At 36.0% G+C, this 25,124-nt stretch overlaps 1 protein-coding gene and 1 pseudogene across 4 annotated transcripts in view; one reads left to right on the forward strand and one right to left on the reverse strand.

Annotated features, from left to right (window-relative positions):
• The window catches only part of CDK8 (cyclin dependent kinase 8), a 140,805-nt gene that overhangs the window by 105,108 nt on the left and 10,573 nt on the right, over positions 1-25,124 (reverse strand). The window lies entirely within an intron of this gene.
• LOC110215549 (large ribosomal subunit protein uL29 pseudogene) lies at positions 16,101-16,479 on the forward strand (annotated as a pseudogene).

Genomic DNA, 25,124 nt, shown 5'->3' on the forward strand with positions numbered 1-25,124 from the left:
CTTCAAGTTCCAGGGAAAATCTTTCCTGAGCCCCCTTAATACTAGTGCCTACCTTCTACTGATTATCTCCAATTTATCCTGAACATATCTCATTTGTACAAAGATGCTCTCATTTCATCTCCACCACTAATTTGTGAACTCCCTGAGAGTGGAGATTGTCTTTTGCCTTTCTCTGTATCAACAGTGCTTATACCTGGCACATAAAAGGTGCTTAATAAAGGCTTACTGACTGACTGAAACAACGATTTGGAAACTGAAATTTTCCAAATGTAAGCAGTCATTCTCAATAAAAGGCCGCCACTGCACTTCTTTAATTTCTCATTTATTTGTACTATATATAATCCATACTTTGCCCCAAATTCAACATAATCTCTTCTTTCAAAATTCTGCTAAAGTATCTGAATCAAAGATATGCTTAATCAGATAGAGTTGTTCTTAAGAACAAACACACTCAACAAATCACCAAACTTTGTTTTAAATCGCATTCAATTCTTTGTCTAGCTCTTTATATGTGTCATTCTATTCTGAGTACTAGAATACACTTAAGAAGTCAAAATTTGGAAAGTCTTTTTCTGAAACGTAGATACTACTATCAAAGGTATAGAAGTATATATTGTTTCTTGTACCCAACAACCAGTACACACAGACATCATAAAACAAACCTAAAAGTCTAGATCTGAGACACTTCAATGGAAGAAAAAAATAAACACAAAACTATTAAAAATGGTCAAAATGTTATTACTGGGGGCATGGCACCTAAGATTCAACAAAATCATGCAAAAACAGTGTTGTTTGTTGGATAATACATAGAAAAATGAAACCTGAGGTTTTTTTCTTTTTCTGTACCAAATTAGGCACTTTAAAAAAACAGATGAAGAAGCAGAACATTCCATAAACAAAAAGCACATAAAGTCAAGTGAACTTTGCAATTAAAAGAATTCCATGAATGAGACTTTAATAAGAAACTTCTTAAAATTGTAGTAAGAAAGAGGCTTCTTTTTTAAACTATAAAAGTAAGAATAGAATTAAATTATAAACTTGAAAGACTGAAATGACCAAATTAGTATCCAATATTTATCCATGCACTGATCTGACTGGTAGTTGCCTACTATATCTAGTAGCAGCTACCCATTACATCTAGGTGCTTCTCCACACTTCCAGTCCAGTTTCTAGTGGGTCCTCATGCTGAAGCTGGTATACCTTTCTACCCTGCTTCCTTTTTTTTTTTTCCAGTTCTGAGTCTTTAATCAAACCAACTCTCTATCTTTGCTCTTCAAAAGGGTAAACTTCAGTTATGCTACGAGAGACAGAATTCTTGGCCTGGAGTTAGGAAGACCTAGATTTAAATCTTTCAACAAGACACTCACCAGTTGGGTGACTTGTATGTAAGTCACTTAGTCTACTTTGGCCTCAGTTCTTCATCTATAAAGTGAAAGGGGAAAAATGGTCTCTAGGGTCTGTCCCCCCCCATCTACAAATCTATAATCTTATGGTTTTATGTTCTACTTCCCTACGGTTCTACTCACTATTTTTGTTATTTTGCAAACCAAAATATCCCTCCCTGACTACCACTTCTCATTAGCAGTCTCCTCCAACTGAATGTATACTCTGAGAACTCAGGCTGTCTTCATTTTTATATTTGAATTGCCAGAGCTTAGCACAGTGCTGGGTACATGGTAAGTTCTTAATAAATGCCATTTAATTCACTAATTCCTTATTACTGTAAGAAGGCCCACTCTAGTAGTGTACCTCATGACCTAGTAGAATCTCTGTTGAAAACATTTTAGAAAACTATTATAACATGGATTAAAAAGATCACATGAGATTTCATACAAAGAGCCCCATGGAATTTTTTTTAACCTAAAATAGTCTATTCTTATACATTTTTACAGACTATTGTTTCAGATCACTGGTGTGGAATTGTTAATAGAAAGATAACAAAGAAGTAGAAGAAGAAAGTCTTTAAAGAAAATCTGTTCAGGGTACAAATTCATAAAGTGAATTAGTGAATGGTAAAACAGATAGCAGGCTGGTGAAGCTAAAGAAGTACTAGGTGTGGCAGTGTCTATGGAGCTATTGTTGAGACAAAAAAAAAAGGATTTGAATGGAGATTCCAAATTATTAAGAAATAATAATTGCCAATAAAAACTTTCCACTGTTACTAAAGACTAAGGCTCCTCTTTCCTGAATGGTGAAAAATTTGTTGGTGAAATTTTTGCAGATCTTTTCCACTTTATATCTGTTTTTCTGTACTCCTAATCCTTCCAATTTTATCCTTAAATGACCTCTATATAACTTTGGTTAGTTAAGTGTCAGACTAAGTTTTCTTTAAATTGATTTCTCAACTCTCGTACAGTGCTATTGTTCATAATCTTTCACTACCCTAACGATAAGATTTTTTGTTTTTGTCTTTTTTTAGGTAATTGGGGTTAAGTGACTTGCCCAGGATCACACAGATAGTAAGTGTCAAGTGTTTGGTCTGAGGCTGGATTTGAACTCAGATCCTGCTGACTTCAGGGCCTGTGCTGTATCCACTGTGCCTCCTAGCTGCCCCGACTATAAGATTTTACAAGCAAGTGTATATCCTTGTTTCTCTCTGCCCTATCATTCTTTCTGGTAAGTAGTTTTTATCTGATGACTAATTCAAATTTCGGGCTCCTCATTATGACAATGTTCATAAATAATTCCATACAATACTAACAAAAACCAGGAAGAAATTATAAAAAGAGGAAATACATTCAAACTAATTACAAAATTAGACAAAGAAAACTACAGGCCAAGGGTACTTAAAATGTATGGTGTGTTTGGACCCCTTTGGCAGTCTGGAGAAGTTTATAGACCCCTTCTAAGAAAAAATATTTTTAAATGCATAAAATGAAAATACAGGATTACAAAGGAAAGTAAATTATGTTGAAACAGTCATCAAAATATTTTTAAAAGACAAATTCATAGATTCAAGATTAAGAGCATATAGATCAATATCCCTAAAGAAAAATGAAACAGAAATATTAAATGAAATACTAGCAAATAAGATACAACAACATATCAAAAGATTATACACTCTAATCAGATTAGGATACCAGAAATTTAGGGTTCAATATAACGAAAACTAAAAACATATAGACCATAATGAGAAAAATAATTAAAACCACACTATATCAATCAATGCATTAAAGGGTTTTGACAAAATCCAATAACCATTTTTGTTAAAAACACCTAGAAAGGTATAGAAGTAGAAAGCATAGGAATAAATGAACACTTCCTTACTATAGTGAAATAAAATCTAAAACCAAGAGCAAACATAATTTGTAATAGAAAAAAATTAACAGATTTTTTCCAATAAGATCTGAAGTAAAACAGAAATGCTCATTATTACCAATACTATTTAATACCATGCTAGAAATCCTAGCTCTAAGCAATAAGAAAAAGAAATTGAGGAAATAAGCACAGGCAAAAAAGAAAAATATTTATTACTTTTTGCAAACATGATAGTCACTTAAAGAATACTAAATGTTTAAAAAATTTAACTGAAACAATTAACAAATTTGATAAAATTGTAGAAAATAAAATAAATCCACATAAAATAGCATTTCATTCTACTGACAAAAACCCAACAGAAAAAGATAAATTCCAACAATACTACTTAAATTAATTTACTCATTCAATGATATACTAATCAAACTGCCAAAGAATTTCTTCATAGAACTGGTGGGGCGGGGGTGGGGGGGAGAGAATGACATTTATCTGGAGGAACAAAAATACAAGAATCTCATGGAAAATAATGAAAAAAAGTGAGAAAGGGGCCTAGTAATACCAGAAAATAATTTGGTACTGGTTTAAAAAAAATAGAAAAATTAAAGAGAAGAACAGATGCAGAACCCAACATATAGAAGCAAATCAATTCAGTAGCATAGCAAGAGGTTAGGGTAGCAAAAGCGGACTGCGTGAACTTTGAAGAAATAAAAAAGTGATTATTAGAAAGTGGCATATAAACTCTACGGAAGAAGCAGTAATATACCAATAACCAACAAGGAATATATCAATACCTTTTCTTGCCCAATAAGGAACAAGCTCCATTGGAGAAGGTGGCTCAGGATGTGGTATCCTAGGGGAAATGTTTCTTGAATGGAATTGAAAGCCAGGTTTTTTTTTTTCTTAAACAAATCAGGATGAACATTCAAGAAATAGATAAAGAGAAATGGTCCAAATAGAATGAGAGTTCCAAAGGACATATGGGAAAGGATGGACAAACATCGAATAGTTTGGGGTATTAAATGCCCTTTCACTAGTCACCCAGGAAAGCAGGATCACTTGGACACTCCACTGCAAAAACATTTGATATCCTCAAATGTCACTCCCTAATGCTATTGTCCTCCCTTTCAATCAAACTCCTTTAATTTAAAAGAAAAAAAAGTATCTACATAAATTTCCCCTATTTCTTTACCTCCCACACTCTTGAACTTCTTGCTATCTGCTTTCTGTCCTTGTCCAGGCTATTGAAAACTACAAGGTTATCAGTCACTTCTTTACTGCAAAATTCAATGGCTTCTTCAAGTTCTCATGCTTGACTTCTCATTAGTGCTTAACATTTATTACTCCTCCCTCAAGATACTTTCTTCTCCCTTAGTTTCTGCGACTCTTCTGTTATAGTTACCTACCTATCTGTCCAATCAATAATTTTCAATCCTTTTCATCACTCACATTCTGCCCCCTACACAAAGGTATACCTCAAGATTGTTCCAGGCCTCTCTCTCTTTCTCTGTTCTCACTAATTTTATCAGCTCCCAGGATTCAACCACCAAATCTACACAAATAACTCCCAAATCTACATGCAGGTATACAGCTCTTATCTCTCTCTTTAACTCGTCTTGAATCGCCTACTGCCCTTTGGATATTTCCACCTGGCTCACCCACAGGTAGGTTCGTAACCTAAGAGTCATCCTTGATTCTTCGTTCTCCCTCACTAATTAGTTGTAAAGTCTTGTTAATCCACTTCCTTATTATTTCTCCTAGCTGCCCCTTTCTTTTGATTCACACCTCAACCACACTAGTTCAAGCCCTCATTATTTTTCACCCACACTATTGCAATATACTGCAATATATCCCTGAGGTATGTTGGGAGGCACACACACACACACACACATAATACATTACTGGCAGGGATCCCCACATCCAAACCCTCTCCTCTACAAGCCTCCCTCCACACAGTTGTCAAATTGATATCGCTAAAGTGCAGGTCTGACTGTGACAGCACTCTGCTCAAGAAGTTTCAGCATCTCCCCACTGCCTTTAGAGTAGTCAACTCCTCTTTTAGGCAAAATTTGTTTCTAGCCCGATTTCCTATTGCACACTCCCCTGGCCATGCTGCTGTTTTCTGTACACAACATCCCATCTCCTGCCTATCTGACTTTGTCCAGATTGTATTCCATGCTTCCTTCCTCATCTCTACCTCTTAGAATCCCTTACTCTCTTCAAAGCTCAGCTGAGCTTGTCACTAAGCACTTATTAAGCTTCTACTTTCTACACCAGGCACTGTGCTAGGCACTGGAGATACAAACACAACAAGTTAGATAACCCCTATCTTCAAGGAGTTTTTATTCTACTAGGAGAACATATATTCACAAATAAATACATAGAGAATATATATCTCTCCATATTCATAGACACAGATTTGGATATAGATCATATAGATATCAATATAGACACACAGTGATTGGAGGGAGGGAAAGCAGGCAAGGCCTCCTACAGAGGCTGAACTTTGAAGGAAGCTAGAGATTCTAAGAGTTGGAGGTAAAGAAGGAGAGTGTGTCGTACATGGGGTACAGCCTGTAAAAACTTGCCAACATAGGACAGGTAATGTTGTATATGAGGAACAGCAAGCAAGTCAGCCTGACTGTAGGACAGAATATGAGGGTGAATAATATGTGATCAGCCTGAAAAAATAAGCCAGGGATGGGCTGCAAATGACTTCTTTAAATGTTAAACAGAAGATTTTTCCTAATGGGGAGGGAGAGAGGAGAAAGGATACTTCTTGAGAAGAGGAACGACAGGTTCAGACCTATGCTTTAGGAATGTCAACTTGGCAGCTGTATCTTCATTTGACAGATGAGGAAACTGAGGCAGGCAGAGGTTAAGTGACTTGCCCAAAGTCATACAGCTGGTAAGTATCTGAAGCTAGATTTGAACACGGATCTTCCTGACTCCAGGCCCACCTCACTGCATCACCTGGCTGCCCCAGAATCTGTATCCCCAGTACCAAATACAGTGCATTTAATAAATGTTTGCTGATTATTATCAACTGATCTAGTTTTTTAAAATACCCAGTTGAGCAGTTATCTCATAAACAATATCCCTTACTAGTGGTCATCAAGCTCCCACTTAACACCTCCAGTGAAAAGGAAGTCACCATCGTTTAAGGCTTTCACTTCAGTTTTTGACCACTTATATTAGGAAATTATTGCTTATCAATCAATAATCAACTAATCAATAAACATTTATTAAGCATCTACTATATGCCAGGCACTGTGCTAAGTGCTGGCAATACAAAAAGAGGTAAAAGGCAGTCCCTGCCTTCAAGGAGCATAAAATCCTATTAAGGAGGAGATAACATACAAACAAAAATATACAAAGCAAGCTATAAACAGAATAAATAGGAAATAATTAACAGAGAAAAGCACTGGAATTAAGAGAGCCTAGGGAATGCCTTCTGTATAAAGTAAGTTTGTAGCTGAGACTTACACGAAGCCAGGGACATCAGTAGTTGGAACAGAGGAGGGAGTGCTCCAGACTTTGGGGACAACCAGAGAGAATGCCCAGAGCTGAGAGATGTTGAGCTCAAATAGACTTTCCTATAACTTCCATAGTTCTTCTCTCTAACATCAAGCACATGTTCAATCTCCTCTTCATGACAATATTTCAAGTAACTCTAGACAGATCTCATATCCTCCCTAACCCCTAGAACAGTTTCCACAACCTTCAGCATCCAGAAACAGAAAAATCTTAGGATAGGATTATACCTCTGTAAGTGGTACAGTGGACCTCTGAGATGATCTAGTCCAATCTTCTCATTTTACAAAGTTGTGACTAGCCTAAGGAACACAGGTTATTTAACTTATCAATCAGCGCATTTTCCACTGCACCACACTGCCTTAATGACCAGTTTTGTGTGTGTGTGTGTGTGTGTGTGTGTGTGTGTGTGTAATATTAGGTAGAAGCAGTAGTGGTAGATGGCTTATTTGACTTGAAGTCTGAAAAACTTAGCTTTAAATTCCACCTCAAACACTAGTTGTGTGTGTCTCTCAGCCACAGATTCATCATTTGTAAAATGAAAATAACAAGAACTGTAAAATATACCCCATAGGGCTGTAGTAATATAGAATATACACCTCAGCAAATGTTGTAAGCTTTAAAGTACTGTATAGATGTCCACTGTGGTTGCTGTTGTTAAGATATCTATATATCCCTAGAGAAAGGCAATTCATCAGGCTATCAGAGCTTGATGGAAATATTACTTAAAGATATCTTATTCTCCTTGCTTTATTATATATTCAAAAAGTTCCATTCTAATCTGGTCTCTTGAGTGAACCCAATCAACTGGAGTATCTTGTACAAATAACCAGTACCAATTATCTTACCCAAAACATCTCCCACTGTAAATTAATATTCTGATTTATAAGTCAGTTTATTGTTGAATATGGTGAATTTGACAATTCCCAAGAGACACAAATCCCTGGATAAAGAAGAGAAAATCAAATTTCTGACCTGCCTAAGCTGAGAATCAAATCCTAGATCTAAGCTGACCTAACCAAGGTGTAGACACCTACAGAATTTCAGAGGTTGTCTAGTCTAACCCATGCCTAAATGAAATCCTTGACATTCCTGGACATCCAGCTTTCACTTAAGAACCACCAGGGAAGAGAAAGTGACTACTTTTTGAAGCAACACATTCTACTTTTGGAGACAGCTAATTAACAGGAAGTTTTTCCAATAAAACCTATCTTTCAGCAATTTCCACTCATTCCACTCACTGTTCCTAGATGTACCCTCTGGTATCAATCAGAAAGTTCAATTTCTATTCCATATTATAGCTGTTCAAATACTAGTCTATTGATATCTTCAAAATTCTATTGTCCAATGTGTTAGCAAGCATTCCTAACTTTGTGTCATCATCAGATCTGGACATCTGTGCCTTTATCCAAAGTCACTGATCAAAATGGTGGACACTGTAAGGCTCTCTATAAGTAGTCAGTCCTCTAAAATCATCTTGGCTGCAACATTTACTATTTATATCTTTCCATTGATTAATAGATCATAAATAATATAATTTTATAAAAATATCTCATTGCCAAAAATGTATGAACAATGACAGAGAGAATACATGCCTATGCATTTGTTAAACATTTTAATATATGCAAAAAACTATGCTAAGTACTGGAGATACAAATATAAACTAGACAGATGGTCCATGCCCTCAAGTAGCTTATATTCTAAAGGAGAAAAACAACACATAAGGAGAACTGAAAAGGCAAAGGGACAAGAATGCTTATGGAGGCATCGTATAGAGATAATCAAGAAGTGACAGGAAGACCTGGTTCCTGGGAAGACGAGGTGAGCACTTACCCATTGAAGCCCAAGATCCCAGAGGCAGAACACAAAGTTCCTATATAAATGTTTATTGACTGAGTGAGTGAATGAGAGGGATAAGCATGATGGCTAGAGGACAGGAAGCATGGGATGGAGAAGGCCAGGAAATAGCATGGAGACCTGGTTCAGGCAAGATGAGGAAAAAACTCACATATGACAGCCAGGCATTTGAAAAGCAGACTATTAGTTTCTGCTGGGAAGGTGTAGTAGTCAGGCCAATCCCCTAGAACTTTAAGTCCAATATTATAATGAAATTAAATACTCCTAGGTCATTTAATAGTTAACAAAAGAAGGTTTATTCAGTTGGCATGCTGAAAGGCTCCTTAACATGGATAAAATGTCTGTGAGAGCCCCTTTCACCTCCTTATGGAAATGAGTGGGGTTAGCAGGGCAGGGTATGATGACTTGAGATATCCCCCCAGGTCTGAAAGGCCTAAACTCCCAGTGAATGGGCCTTTTTATGGCCTTGGGAGACCAGGAAGGATATCTGTGTGGCCTGAAGCCTTAGCCCCACTAAGCCAATCAAGACTTAGGGACAGCTTCCTTATCTTTTAGGGAAAGAACTAGCCTAACCTACAAGGTAAAGGTGGAGATAGGATCCCCCTCAATATTGATCCTATCACACTCTATCCCTTAAAGTCTTCCAGATGATTTTACAGCATTTAAACGGCTTTAGGGTGGTTACTAGACCACCTTAACATCAGAAATGTGAGGCAGTACTGGAAGAACAAAATGGGAGTAGGGAGTAACAAAAAGGACTGGTCCTGGTCACCAGCCCTTGCTGTGTCCTAAGAGAGGAACAAGTTCAGAAGCAAACAGGAACTATGTGGCTCTGAACCAAGGAGCTGAGAAGGGACTTAGTTTTAGCTGATATTCTGGGATGAAGTTTATAGTAGAATAACCAGGGAAGGAATACTAGACCAACTGCAATTCAATCACTCTAAACCTGCCAAACTTCCCATTCTTTAATAGTGGTTGAGTACAGTTGATGACAGAACCTTCATCAGAACTTCCAACCAGGGACAAGCTGACAGACCCAAACCTCAAGTCAAAAACTTGTAGGACTCAGATTAGAGCAGCAATGAGCAGAGTTTAACCCAGATTGTGTCACTCTAGGAGCACTGAAAGCTTGTAGGTCCCTAGCCTAAGCTATTCCTGGGAGCTTGGAAAAACAAAACAAATACTCAATACCCCAATAAAGCAGCAGAAGGACTAAAGAGGACAAAAGTTCAATCATATTATTCTCTTCCAAAAATGTGCAGAACCTGAGACTACCATAAAGTAGACTGGAAGAATAAGCAAAAAAAAAAAAAATTCATCATAAAAAATGGAGACAGGGAAGCTCAAGACACAAAGCCAAAAGAAGAGAAGGACTCCACAACCTCCATAAGCAAAGCTTCAAAGAAATTCCTGGGGGGAAAACGAAGCAGGAGATTTAAAAAAAAAAGAGTTAACAATGATTTTTCAAAAAGCAAATGAGATTGGAAGGGGAAAATGGTAAAAGAAATGAGAGCTAAGGAAGAAAAAATTAGAAACAGAAGGGCTTAGCACAAAAAGTACAAAACCTTGCCCAAGTAACAATCTCCCTGAAAATTAAGAATGGAACAAACAGAAGCTGATGATTTAATGAGCAATCACAAAATATTAAAATTAAGTCAAAACACTGAAAAAGATAAAAGAAAATATAAGGTATTTCATAGCAAAAACAACTGACCTGGAAAACAGATCTTGGAGAGATGATTTAAGAATAACGAGACCACCTAAAAGTCATGATAAAAAAAAAATTCTAGACATCATATTTCAAGAAATCATAAAAGAAAACTACCCATATCTCTCAGAACCAGAGAGCAAAGTGGAAATAGAATTTACCCATTACCTCCAAAAAGAAACCTCAAAATGTAAACTCCCAGGAATACTGTAGTCAACCCAGAGCGTCCAGTTCAAAACAAAAATACTGCAAGCAACTGGAAAGAAAGAATTCAAGTATCAAGAAACAACAATCAGTATCACACATGATTTAGCACACACATATAGGAGAAGAGAGCTTAGAATATGTAATTCCTGAAGGCAAAGATTATAAGCTGACCCAGCAAAAAATCCCACAGGAAAAAAAAAATGGACTTTTAATCAAACAGAGGAGTTCCAAGCATTCCTTCTGAAAATTCCAGAACCTCATAGAAATGGTGACATGCAAACACAAGTAATTAAGAGAAGCAAAAAAAGTAAATATGAACAAATGCTTACATTTTAATATGGGAAGATGACAGACACTTCTTGTCTGAACTCTATCCTTATCAGGATCCATAGAGAGAGTCTAATTAGATAGAACGACTGTGTTCTGTTATGTTCAGATGATATTCAAAGAATGGAAAGAGAGGGGAGGAGGAATACACAAGCAAGAGACGGGAAAGAATAGTTGGGGAAAGTTATCTCACATAATCAGGGTGTACAAGTAGAAATCTATACAAAGAAGGAAGAAAAGGGTGGGATGAGGAATGGCTAACACTTAGAACTTCACTCTCATCTGAACTGATCAAACATATACACACACAGAGCTGGGTACACAAATAAGAGAAACTGTAAAAAGGTGCTTTCAACAGTATTAGTTGGCATTGCATGGCCTGAGGGCATGTGCATCGAAAACTGGGCGTGCTTTGTGTTCAGAACCAAGGCTGCAGTGAAGTTGCACGATGCACCATGGGCAAGCACTGACAGAAACACCTTAGATTCATTACATGTTGGGGTTTTGGTTTTTTTTTGCTTTTTGGTGAGGCAATCCGGGTTAAGTGACTTGCCCAGGGTCACACAGTTAATAAGTGTCATGTGTCTGAAACTGGATTTGATCTCAGGTCCTCCTGACTCCAAGGCCATAGCTCTCTCCACTGAATCACCTAGCTTCCCACATGTTTGATTTTTAATTAAGTTTTGGTCAATGCGAGTTCAGAAACGTTTTACTGTTGCCAGATTTTTTGCAGTTGCAACCCACAGTTTAAGAAGCACTGCTAGACAATGAGATGCTGCTGAAGGTTCTTGCGCAGAGGACTAAAGCAGTCAGAACTGGACATGAGAAAGATGACCTGGAGAATGATGTTAAGAATGACCAGGAGAAGTACAAAACAGGTCAGTGAGAGCAACTGCTAGGTTATAACCCATATAAGAGCTAATGATGGCCTGAATAAGGATGGTTATGATACTGAATGAGAAGAAGAGACAGATACAAAAGACAAAATGGAAGGGAGATGCCACAGGAACTAAGGTAAGGAATGAAGCAAATAAAGAAGTCAGATGACACTCAAATTTCAAGCCTGGATGACTAGGAAGATGGTAGTGCCATGAAAAGTAACAAGGAAATTGGTAGGAGACAGTGAAGATGAATTGAGTATTAGAAATGTTAAGTTTAGAGAAAAGTAGGATATCCAGGTGAAAATGTCTTACAGGAAGTTGGAAATATATTTCATGAGAGAAAAACACAGTACTACATGATCTTGATTTGAAGGCCACCATTACTTGTTTAAATGTGGACAAGGCAAAGGGACATGGACTCTCATAATTTTAATTAAGTTTCAAACAGAATATACAAAGTACAGAAGCACTGAAGACAACTAATCAACTGGATAATTTACACCCAAAATAACTACATTGGATAAGAGAGGTGAAATCAGACCAGAAAGGATAGGTTGACTTGAAGAATAAAATTCTGAAGATGCAAAGAGAAACTATTTCAATAAGTGAAAAGAATTTCTGAAGAAATCACTATGGATGCATACAAGATTTACCAACCAGTATAGTTTTTTAAAGATATGTACAAATTAAATAAACACATAATCTGACTAGATGTCTCAAAAGGAAAGATGGGAAAAAGTGAGGATGGTGAGAAATATATGGGCAAGTAGAGTTCAGGAGAAATGAATGAGAAAGAACAAAGATGTACAGGCTACACAAAGCCTCACTCCTTTATATCATGAACAATTTCTTTGAGAAAAGAATTAGAAGTATTGGACACAGTATGCCCTAAATAATAACATAAAAAAGAAATACATTATGTTGTAAAAGAACAAAACTTTGTTATTTATATAGGAGTTATCTCTGTATGAACTATGTATAACAATTTGTCAGGACAAAGATCAAAATTAGTAAAAATCTTTTTTAAAAAGAAAGAAAAAACTAAGGCATACAATGGGAACAACTCAATCCTGAACTATTTAAACAATTAGCTAGCAATAAAAGATGGGAAAGGGACATCAGAAATTACATCTAAATTGATTATAATAAATTGATAAAATTTAGTCAATATAAATATTGGCACAAGAAGATTCAAAGATCCCACAAAGTATCAGCAAACATCCAATTTATTTGTCACCAACACTCTTCCATTTACATAAACGCAATAAAACTTCATGGATACACTTTCACAGCGAGCACTGGTATTTAATAGACTACATCATCGTAAAGAGAAGAGACAGAGGGGGATGTGAGAATGACAAAGGTGACTTATGGTTCAGAGTGCTGAACCAATCACAGATTTCTTCTCTCCAAGGTAACCATTCACAATCAACAAAAGTAGCAGCCCCAAGACAATACAACAACCAGAAGACTTAATAACCACAGATTAGAGCATTTCTCCACATGTGAACAGTTTTTTGCTCACTTAGAGGGAAAGCTGAGCTAACACACAGTTGGCAATAGTGGAGCAGAAAAGGAGTGGGCAGCTTTCAGAGATCTGGTGTACAGCACCACATTTACTCATCTGGGCCAGAGCACTCACAAACATCAAGATTGGTTTGATGAAAATTAAAGGAAAATACAGAAGCTGGAAAACAAAAAGCAAGAGCACCACAAGGTTTACCAGCAGGATAATTTAATTTGTCTGTCTCTAAGAAGGCAGCATTTAATGCCATCAAAAGTTAAGTACAAGTGAAGCTTAGAGAGATGTAGAATTCTTAGCTCATTAAGATGGAAGATGAAATCCAGTTTTACACTGATAACAACAATCTAAAGTGCTTTCATGATCTCCTGGAGGTTACTTAAGACCTATGGTACATCTCAGCTACTTAGTGCTGAGGGAGCCACATTGATTAGTGATAAACATGATCCTAGAAAGACAGGTTGAACACTTCCACAGTGTTCTCAAGAGATTATCATCAATCAATGCTGAAGCCATTGATCATATACCTCAAGTTGAAGTTAATTCCTCTCTAGTAGAACTTCCAGTTGAAGAGGAAGTTTTCAATGCCATCAGGCTCCTCTTATATGGCAAAGCATCTAGTGTTGATTCTGTTCCAGCTCAGATTTACAAGGCAGGGGGTCCACTGCTCATATAAAAGTTGACAGAAATCTTCCTGGTTATATTGCAAGAGGAGTTATCCCCCAGGAGTTCAAGAATGCCTCCACTGTCCATCTCCATAAAGGAAAAGGAAATAATCTGTCCTGTGACAATCAAAAGGTGGTCTCTTTCTTAGTCATTGCTGGCAAAATTTTTGCCAGAATACTCCTTAACAGGCTGATCTTTCACCTGGAAGATAGTCATCTACCCAAGAGCCAGTGTGGCTTCAGAAACGGCCAAGGAATGGTTGATATGTATTTGCTGCCTGATACTCCAAGAGAAATGCCAGGAGAAGAACAGAGGTCTGCATGCAACCTTCGTTGATCTGATCAAGACTTTTAAAACTGTTGATCATGAGGGCTTATGGAAGACCATGGCAAAATCTGGATGCCCAGAAAAGTCCATCAGTACTGTACACTAGTCCCACAACAGCATGCTTGCATGGGTTCTGGATAATGGATGATATTCTTGCGCTTTCCCAGTCATCAGTGGAGTTAAGCAGGACTGTATGCTTTCTCCAATGCTTTTAGCATGATGTTTTCACAGCAATGTTGTCAGATGTCTTCAACAAGGATAACAATGGCATCAAGGTCAGCTACCACAGTGATGATAAATTATTTAACTTGAAAAGGCTACAAGCCAAGACTAAAGTGGAGGGAGAGTTGGTGTACAACTTTTAGTTCACAGATGACTATGCACTCACTGCAGCCTCTGAGGCTGAAATGAAAGAGTATGGATCAATTCTCCCTCTTGTGCTAAATTTGGCCTGACAATTAACATCAAGAAAACAGATGTTCTCTACTAGTCAGAACCACACCATCCATATGTGGAAACATTAGTTCCAGCAAATGAAGGAATTCTGAATGCTGTGGATGAATTCACTTACTTTGGCAGTGTACTTTTCAGTGATGTATACACAGATGATGAGGTTGATGCATACAATGCCAGGGCTAGCTTAGTGTTTGGGAGGCTCCAAAGCAACGTGTGGGAGAGAAGCAGTATTAGATGCCTACCAAACTGAAAATCTATAGAGCCATTGTGCTGACCTCATTGTTGTATGCTCATGAAACCTACATATAACAGTACCATGCTAGGAAACAGAGGTATCAGGACACTGAGGTCCTCTCTCAAGCTGAACTGCCACATATCCAAACTCTACTGCAGAGAGCACAAATCCAATGGGCTGGCCACCTTGTTCAAATGCCAAAAGTATCTTTTCCTAAAAGACTGTCTTATGAAGAATTCACACCAGGCAAGCATTCACAATTAGGTCAGAAGAGCCATATAAGCACACTATGAAGGTCTCTCTGAACAACTTTGGAATCGATAGTGAGACTTGGGAGACACTAGCACAGGACCACCTAGCATGATATGTCTGCATCAAAGAAGGTGCTGTGCTTTATACCCGAAGCAGAATTGCAGCACCTCAAAAGAAATGTGAGATGCACAAATTTAGAGATACCTCCATTCCAAATGTTCATTTGGACTATCTGTGCCTGACCTCTGTTAGAGCCTTCTGAGCTTATATTGGTCTGATCAGCCATAGTCAGCCATGTACTACTCTGACCTCAACATAGTGATGTCATTTTGGTCCTCTCTGAGCTATAAGGACAACAACCATATGGCAACAAGCCACAGAAACAGTGTCTGAAGAATTAAAAATGAATAACAGAGAGCAATAGGGAGGAGCAGAATAGGTATGAAAAGGTTACTGCTTATAACCAACAAAAAACTTAAAAGACAAAAGTAAAAGAAGTCATCAAAGAAATGCATGCTAGGAAGAGAAGACAGGCTGGTCATATAGCAAAAGTGACAGGAAGACTGCTCCATTATAACCCTTACAATATCAGGAAGAAATGAAGGAGGCCTCCAGCATGTTGAGTGAACCCTCCATTTAGAACTTAATGAAGGACATGAAGAATCACACAGAATGGACAGGAATGGGTGGATTGCAATATGCGTAACTGGAGGAAACTCCCTTACCAATGAGATCACAGACTCATTAGATTATCTGCATAGAAGATGCAAGAAGCAAGAACAGATATCAGAGGATTAAAACAAAAGCAAGGAATGGTCCTTTAAGATTATTCTCAGAGGCTCTACTTTCCCCTCAGAGCCGGGGGTGGTATGGCTGTTCTGGGATCATGGCAAAAATCAAGGCCAGGGATCTTCGTGGGAAGAAGGAGGAGCTACTCAAACAGTTAGATGACTTAAAGGTGGAACTTTCCCAATTGAGAGTGGCCAAAGTCACTGGAGGAGCTGCATTCAAGCTTTCTAAGATCCAAGTTGTCCAAAAATCTATTGCCAGAGTTTTGTCATCAACCAGACACAGAAAGAGAACCTCAGGAAATTCTATAAGGGCAAGAAATACAAGCCCCTGGACCTTCGGCCTAAGAAGACCCATGCCACACACTGCAGGCACAATAAGCCTGAGGAAAGCCTGAAGACCAAAAAACAGCAGAGGAAGGAACGCCTGTATCCATCCCCTTTGGAAATTTGCTGTTAGGGTATAATTTGTTAAGATGCTCAATAAAAAGACAAATCATTATTTAAAAAAAAAAGATTATTCTCAGAGGACTGATAAAGAAACAATAAGAGGAATAAAAGTAGCTAATTGGGGGAAGAGGAGGACTGAAGGGATAAAACAACTGGTCAAAGTAAAAGAAAACATGAAGACTAACAACAAAGATAAGGGAGAGTGGCTCAGTTGCTTCTTTCTTCTCTGCCAAGAAGAATAACTTTTATTAAACTAGAAAGGAGAGAACAAATATGGCTAATAAGAAGTTGAAATCCAATATAAAGAGATAATGAGCATTAAATTCAAGTTATTTGGCCTATATGAACTATATCTTTGAGCACTGAAAGAACTAGCGCAACTTGAGCAACTATACAATACCTGAAAAATGGTGGAGAAGGGGAGAGGAAAACCAAATGTTGTCCTGATTTTTTTTCTGAAGGAAAAAGAATAGAGTCTGAAAACTATAAGCCAGTGACCTAACTTTGACTCCTGGAAAAGTTCTAAAATGAATTAGTAAAGAGATGCCTGAAAAAAAAAAAGTGATGATCACAAAGCTAGAATGATTTCATGATGAGTAAGTAGATCATACTAAGCTAACTTTATTCCTTTTTTGACAGGGCTACTAACTGATAGATTAACAGGAATCTATAAATACAGTTTACCTAGATTTTGGAAAGACATTTGAGAAAGCAGATCATGCTATTCTTGCGGGGGGGGGGGAATGCAACACAATGCAAAGGCATGAGATAAACAATAGGACAAGATGAACTTTCAACTGGTTAAATGGCCAGATCCAGAGTGATTACTACTTCCATATAAACTTGGAAGAATGCTTCCTGTGAAACACACCAGGGATCTGTTTCACACTGTGCTGTTTAACATTTTATTATTGATTTGGACAAAGACATGCTTCTCACATTTGCAGATGACAGACAGCAAGAGAGATAGCTAACATACTAGAAGATAGTCAGGATCAAAAAATATCTTAACAGGCTAGAATATCTGTCTGTATCTATGATGAAACAGAATAGGGATAAATGTGGGGTCTAAATATGAGACCCTGAGCAAGTCCTCTAAGCTCTCAGTGGTCCTCAGCTCCATAAGACCATAAATTGCAGAGCAGGTACCAATTTGTACTGATAAGAGGGAGCCTCCTTATTAAGAGTTCCTTACACCAATGAAATCAAAGAACTGGTTTAAAAAAAATCTTATTTCACTTTTGAACTTGGATTCAAAAATCAATTTCAGAAGATTCAGAGATTGTAAAATTAAAACTCCAGAAATATTACAGCCAAATTCCAGAGCTCCCAGTTCAAGGAGAAAATACTGCAAGCAGTCAAAAAGAAATAATTCAAATATCTTGGAACCACAGTCAGGATTACATAGGATTCAGCAGCTTGTGATTGGAAGGTTTGGAATATGATATTCTAGATGGCAAAGGAGCTAGGATTACACCAAAGAATCACCTACCCAGTGAAATTGAGTATAATCTTTCAGAGGAAAAATGGAACTGCAATGACATAGGGGCCTTTCAAGCATTCCTGAGGAAAAAACCAGAGCTCAAGAGAAAAATCTGATTTTCAAATACAAGACTCAAAAGTATAAAAAGATAAACAGGAAAGATAAAACATAAGGGATTCAATAAGATTAAATTATTTATATTCCTGCATGATTATACTTGGCACCTACACAAAAATTGGGCATATATTATAGCATAAAAACCTCACAATTAAATGCAAAAAGCAGATATATTAAATACATCCTTTTCAGATAATAATGTAATAAAAATGACATTAAATAAGGGGTCATGGAAAGACAGATTAAAAATTAACTGGAAGCTAAAGAAGCTAATCTGAAAGAATGAATGGATCAAAGAACAAATCATAGAAACAATCAATAATTTCATTAAAGAGAATAACAACTAATGTGACAACATACCAAAATTTATGGGATGCAGCCAAAGGGAAAAGTTATATCTCTTAACACATCGTTAAAATTGAGAAAGATCAGATTAATGAATACATACAACTAAAAAATTAAGAAAAAGAACAGACTAAAAATCCCCAATTAAAACACCAAACTGGAAATTCTGAAAAATCAAAGGAGAGATTTTAAAAACTGAAAGTAGGAAAACCACTGAACTAATAAATAAAACTAGGAACTGGTTTTATGGAGGGGAAACAATAAAATAGATAAACCATTGGTTAATTTAATTTTTAAAAAAAAGAAGAAAATCAAATTACCAGTATCAAAAATGAAAAGGGTAAATTTACCACCAATGAAGAGGAAATTAAAACAATTATTGGGAGCTATTTTGCCCAATTATATGCCAATAAATCCGACAATCTAAGTTAAATCGATGAATATTTACAAAAGATATAAATCGTCTAGATTAACAGAAGAGGAAATAGAAAAATAATCCCATCTTAGAAAAAGAAATTGAACAAACCATCAATGAACTCCCTAAGAAAAAATCTCCAGAGTCAAATGGATTCACAAGTGAATTCTACCAAACATTGAAAAACGATTAATTCCAATACTATATAAACTATTTGAAAAATAGGAAAGAGAATCCTACTAAATTCCTTTTATAACACAAATATGGTGCTGATATCTAAACCAAGAAGAGCCAAAACAGAGAAAGAAAACTCTAGACCAATTTTTCTAATGAATATTGATGCAAAAAATTTTAAATAAAATACTAGCAAGGAGACTGCAGTAATATATCACAAGGATCATACACTCTTACCAGGTGGGATTTATACCAGGGATACAGGGCTGGTTCAATAGTAGGAAAACTATCAGCTTAACTGACTATGCCAAAAACAAAATCAGCAGAAATTGTATGATTATCTCAATAGATGCTAAAAAGGTTTTTGACAAAATGTAACACCTATTCCTATTTAAAAAAACTAGAGAGCATAGGAATAAATGGAGCTTTCTTTAAAAGGATAAGTAGTATCTATCTTACAACCATCAGCAAACATTATCTGTAATGAGGATAAACCAGAAGTCTTCCCAAAAAGATCAGGGGTGAAGCAAGGATGCCCATTATCAGGACTATTCTTTAATATTGTACTGAAATGTTAGCTATAGCAATAAGAGGGGAAAAAAATTGAAGGAATCAGAATAGGCAATGAGGAAACAAAACTACCACTCTTTGCAGATGGTATGATAATATACTTAGAGAATCAACTAAAAAAAACTAGTTGAAATGATCAACAACTTTAGCAGTTGCAGGACATAAAATAAACCCACATAAGTCATCAGCATTTCTATATATTACCATCAGCACTTCTATATATTGCCAACACAGTCCAGACACAAGAGACAGAAAGAGAAATTCCATTTAAAATAAGTGTAGACACTACAAAATACTTGGGAGTCTACTTGCCAAGACAAACTCAGGAACTATATGAACACAATTACAAAACACTTCACGCAAATAAAAGTCAGATCTAAACAACTGGAGAAATAGTAATCGCTCTTGGCAGAGTCAATATAATAAAAATGACAATTCTACCTAAATTAATTTACTTATTCAATACCATAACAACCAAATTGTCAAAAAATTATTTTATAGAACCAGAAAAAAACAACAAAATTCATCTGGAAGAAAAGGTCAAGAATATCAAGGGAATTAATGGGGGGGGGGGAAATGTGAAGGAAAGTGGTTTAGCTGTGCCAGATCTCAAACTGTATTATGAAGCAGTACCATCAAAACTATCTGGTACTGGCTAAGATCAATGGAATAGATTAGGTACACAATACCCAGTAGTAAATGGCCATAGTAATCTTGTATTTGATAAACCCAAAGACCCCAGCTTTCGGGACAAGAACTCACTATTTCACAAAAACCAATGGGAAAACCAGAAAATAATATGGCAGAAACTAGTATAGACCAACATCTCATATTGCATACCAAGATAAGGTCAAAATGGGTACACGATTTAAACATAAAGAGTAATATCATACGCAAACTAGGAGAGCATAGGATAGTTTACCTATCAGATCTATGGATGAGAAGAATTTAAGACCAAACAAGAGAGAGCATTATGAGATATAGAGAGGATAGTTTTGATTTTATTAAGTTAAAAAGGTTTTATACAAATGAAACCAAGATTAGAAGAAAAGAAGAAAGCTGGGGGGAGGGGAATTTTACACTAAGTTTCTCTGATAAAGACCTCATTTCTCAAATATATAGAGAATGATGTCAAATTTGTAAAAATACAAGTCATTCCCTTATTGATAAATGGGCAAAAGACATGTACAGGCAGTTTTCAGATGAAGAAATCAAAGCTTTTCGATAGTCATATGAAAAAAATGTTCTAAATCACTATTGATTAGAGAAATACAAATTAAAACAACTCTCAGGTCTACTTCACACCTATCAGACTGACTAATATGACAGAAAAGGAAAATGATAAATGTTGGAGGGGATATGGGAAAATTGGAACACTAATGTTGTGAACTGATGCAACTGTTCAGTAGAGCAATTTGGAACTATGCCCAAAGCACTATAAAACTCTGTATATTCTTTGATCTAGCAATACGACTACTAGGTCTGTATCCCAAAGAGAATTTTTAAAAAGAGAAAAGGACCTATTTATACAAAAAATATTTATGGTGGCTCTTTTCATGGTGGCAAAAAATTAGAAATCGAGAAGGTATCCATCAATTGGGGAATGGCCAAACAAGTTGTGATTTATGAATGCAATGGAATACTAATGTGCTCTAAGAAATAACAATCAGGGGCAGGTAGGTGGCACAGTGGATACAACACTGGCCCTGAAGTCAGGAGGATATGAGTTCAAATCTGGCCTCAGACACATAATACTCACTAGCTTGTGACTCTGGGCAAGTCACTTAACCCCAATTGCCTCACAAAGAAAAGAAAAAGAAAAGAAAGAAATGAAGAGCAGGATGATTTCAGAAAAACCTGGGAAAACTTTTCATGAACTGATGCAAAGTGAAGAGAATTAGAACACTGTACATAATAACAGCAATACTGTGTGATGATCAACTGTGAATGATCTAACTAGTCTCAGCAATACAATGATATAAGACAATTCCAAATTATCAAAAAATGTTATCCACTGCCAGAGAAAGAACTAATGGAGTCTGAATGCAAATCGAAGCATACTATTTTTCACTTTCTTATTTTTTCTCATGGTGGTTTGTTTGTTTTTGGTCTGTGTTTTCTTTTATATGACTAGTATTTAAATGTTTCACATAATTACACATGTATAACATATCACATTGCTTACCTTCTCAGGGAAGGAGGTGGAGGAGAATTTAGAGCTCAAAATTTTCTTAAAGTGTTAAAAAGTTTTTATATGCAATTGGGAAAAAAATAAAATATTTAAAATAAAATAGTATTATTTATTATATGGGATGGCTCAGAGGAGAAGAGGGAGGATGCAGGGGGAAAGCATGGTAATATACATGTATTTTTTATTGATGTCTTTTGTTTTTTACCACTATGCATAGGAGATATAATTTCAAACAATCAGGGATAAAGGCAACTACAAAAGATAGATAACTGATTACATGAAACTGAAAAGTTTTTGTATAGTCAAAATTGATGTACCTAGGATAAGAAGGGAAGTGGTTGAAAGGGGAAAAAAATTTAATAAATTTCTCATATGATATAAAACTTCATTGTTCAAAGATAACAAAAAAAGGAGAGGCAATGTTGAAGGGCTTGTGGAAAGAGAGGTATTCTAATACACTGCTGGTTGAAAATATGAAATGGCACAACCCCTCTGAAAAGCAATTTGGTATTATTCTATGAAAGACTAAAACATCCATACCTTTTGATCCAAAGTAGTAGTAAGAGGAGGTAAAAGAAAGACTCAAATACACATAAATATTTAAATCAAAACCACTTGTAGTAGCAAAGAATTGGAAACAAGATAATACCTATGAATTGGGGAATAGCTAAAACAATTACGGTATGTTAATGTACCAAAATATTACTTCTCCATAACAAGTGACTATAATACAGAGACCCACAGGAAGACTGGTACGAACTCAAAGAACCACAAAAAAAGAAATTTAACGCTGTGTAAATTATAATGACTAAGTTTGGCCCTGAAAAGAGGAGAAAATATACCTCCCTCCCTTTTGTGCAGAAGAGGGGGCACTATTGGATATGGTATGGTACATATACTGTCAGATTCCATTTATGTGTTCATTGATTAGTTGTGTTGAACTGCCTTTTTTGTTTTTTAAACCCCTCTATCCTTTCTTGTTATAAGGAATGGCTCTCTAGAGAGAATGAATGAGGTATATTTGGAAATGAAGTTTATATAAAAACAAAGACATCCATAAAAAAAAATTTTAATAGAGTAACTGAGCACATGTGTATTTGGCTATGAAATGTTCCATTAAAAACTTGTATCTTAATCTTTAAATCAAAAAAGTATCAATAAAAATGAGAATAAAAATTTAATAACATTAAAATTGCATGTAAACTGGATTTCTATAATTTAAATAGTATTTTAAATGAAAAAGGTTGCTCATTAATTAAAAGTATTCTTTTGTAAAGATTTATACCACTTAATTTACCTGTTCCGTGGGATCAAAATTTTATATGCACTATTTGGTTTCCTTAAAATAAACATTTCAATACATAACTTCATAAATACCATAATATCCTGAATAATTTTGAATAGTAATGTCAAATATTTTTATATCAACAAAAACAACAAAATCCATTTCTTTTTAATTTCATACACAAACAGTGACTTCAGAGAAGGATAAATATATTTAAAAGCCTAAGTCATGAGACAATTCTCACCTTGGATTGCTCCCTTGTAGAATTCAGACTGAGAGTCTATGGCCTTTGACTGAGTTTAAAGGCCTTAACTGAATAGAAGATGAGTAATTAAAGACTGTTTTACATCCCCTCACAGGAAAATGAACTTGAGTGAATCTTAAGCAATGTTCTTTTATATCCAATATCAAGAAGGAACTTGAATCAAATTAAATATCAGTTTGGATCAAGTTTGGTTCAGAAAACATTGATGTTGTGATTCTTCTTCTCCTGTGAGGCAATTGAGGTTAAATGACTTGCCCAGAGTCACACAGCTAGTGAGTGTCATATGTCTGAGGCCGGATTTGAACTCAGGTCCTCCTGACTCCAGGGCTCGTGCTTTATCCACTGCTCCATCTGGCTGCCCCATGATTATTCTTTGTTTTTGTTAAGAGTATTATTTTTGTATGGGCAGCTAGGTGGAACAGTGGAGAGAGTACCCAGTCCTGGACTCAGGAGGAGCTAAATTCAAATTTAATCTCAGACACTTACTAGCTGTGTGACCCTGTGCAAGTCACTTAACCCTGTTTGCCTCAGTTCCTCATCTGTAAAATGAGCTAGAGAAGGAAATGGCAAACTACTCCAGTATCTTTGCTGAGAACACCTCAAATAGAGTCACTGAGAGTTGGACACCACTGAAACAATGGAGCAACAACCACCACATTTTTGTTTTCTTCCTTATCCCATAAAAACAAATATTAACTGTATATATGTATGGATTTTAAGTTTATTTCACCTGTCATATTTGAGTATTGTTATCTATTTATTCAAAAGGAAAATTATAGCTTAACTTTTAGAAAAAATATATATGATCTCAATTTAAACTAGTTTACTAGGCATTTTTTAAAAAATCCTTTATTCTAGTTTGTTTGGGTTTGGTTTTGTTTTTTTTTTTTTAGAGTTGTTAACAGTTTTTGTTTCACAATCTAGGTCATTTAACCCTTGGCATCAAAGTGGCATATCAAACTTTTTTCCTCTATGAGATAAGAGTGCTCAACTTTTTTTATTATCTTAAGCTAATTTCCTAAATTTTAATGAAGAAACTGAGGCTCAGAGATAAGTGAGATACCTAAGGTTACACAGATATTAAGTAACAACTATGGTATTTAAACTCAGATCCTCAAAACCCAAATTCCATACTCTTTCCACTACATCATGAAAACTTTCAACTCATGAAAAGTAGTTTTACATGGTAATCATTGAAAAGGGAATGAAAAAAGTTCTACTGCGGGAAGAGGGAGGCAGGCCTTTCTCAAACTCTTTTTCCAATGAGATAGGGAAGGCTTTGAAAAACTGGTAGAATCTGAATCTAATGATCTGGTTCATCAGACTGAAAGGGAAAGGTATTCTTCAAATAAGTTATAGCCTGAGATATAGCTCAAAGGAAAAGGTATAATAATCTGTCAAAGGAATGAATAAATATGACAGACAAAAGCAAAAAGTAGAGGACATGAGAACGGGGCAATCAGATAAATCAGCTTCAAACAGAGGGAAAGAATCTTGGCAAAAAAAAAAATATTCCCCAGACAGGACATATGTTCAAAACTACAGGTGACAAACTTCTGGCAAATTCCAACAATATTAAGAAGTGCCTTGGCAGTAGAGAATAGTACTAAAAGTTGAGTCTAATGAAAAGGAGACTGGCATTACTCCAGGGAAACACAAAAATGAAAAGTATTTACCTAGACTAAAAACATGTAATAATGAAAAAAGGATCAAGTGCTACTCTGAAAAGGGTAGGAATGGAGTGGGAGGAAGAAGTAGTTTTAATACCTTAACACCAGCAAAAAGGAGGGAAGAATCCAAAGAATCAACTACTAGAT

This window comes from Phascolarctos cinereus, unplaced genomic scaffold (genome assembly GCF_003287225.1).
Source record: "Phascolarctos cinereus isolate Bilbo 61053 unplaced genomic scaffold, phaCin_HiC Scaffold_726;HRSCAF=1367, whole genome shotgun sequence".
Taxonomy (NCBI): domain Eukaryota; kingdom Metazoa; phylum Chordata; class Mammalia; order Diprotodontia; family Phascolarctidae; genus Phascolarctos; species Phascolarctos cinereus.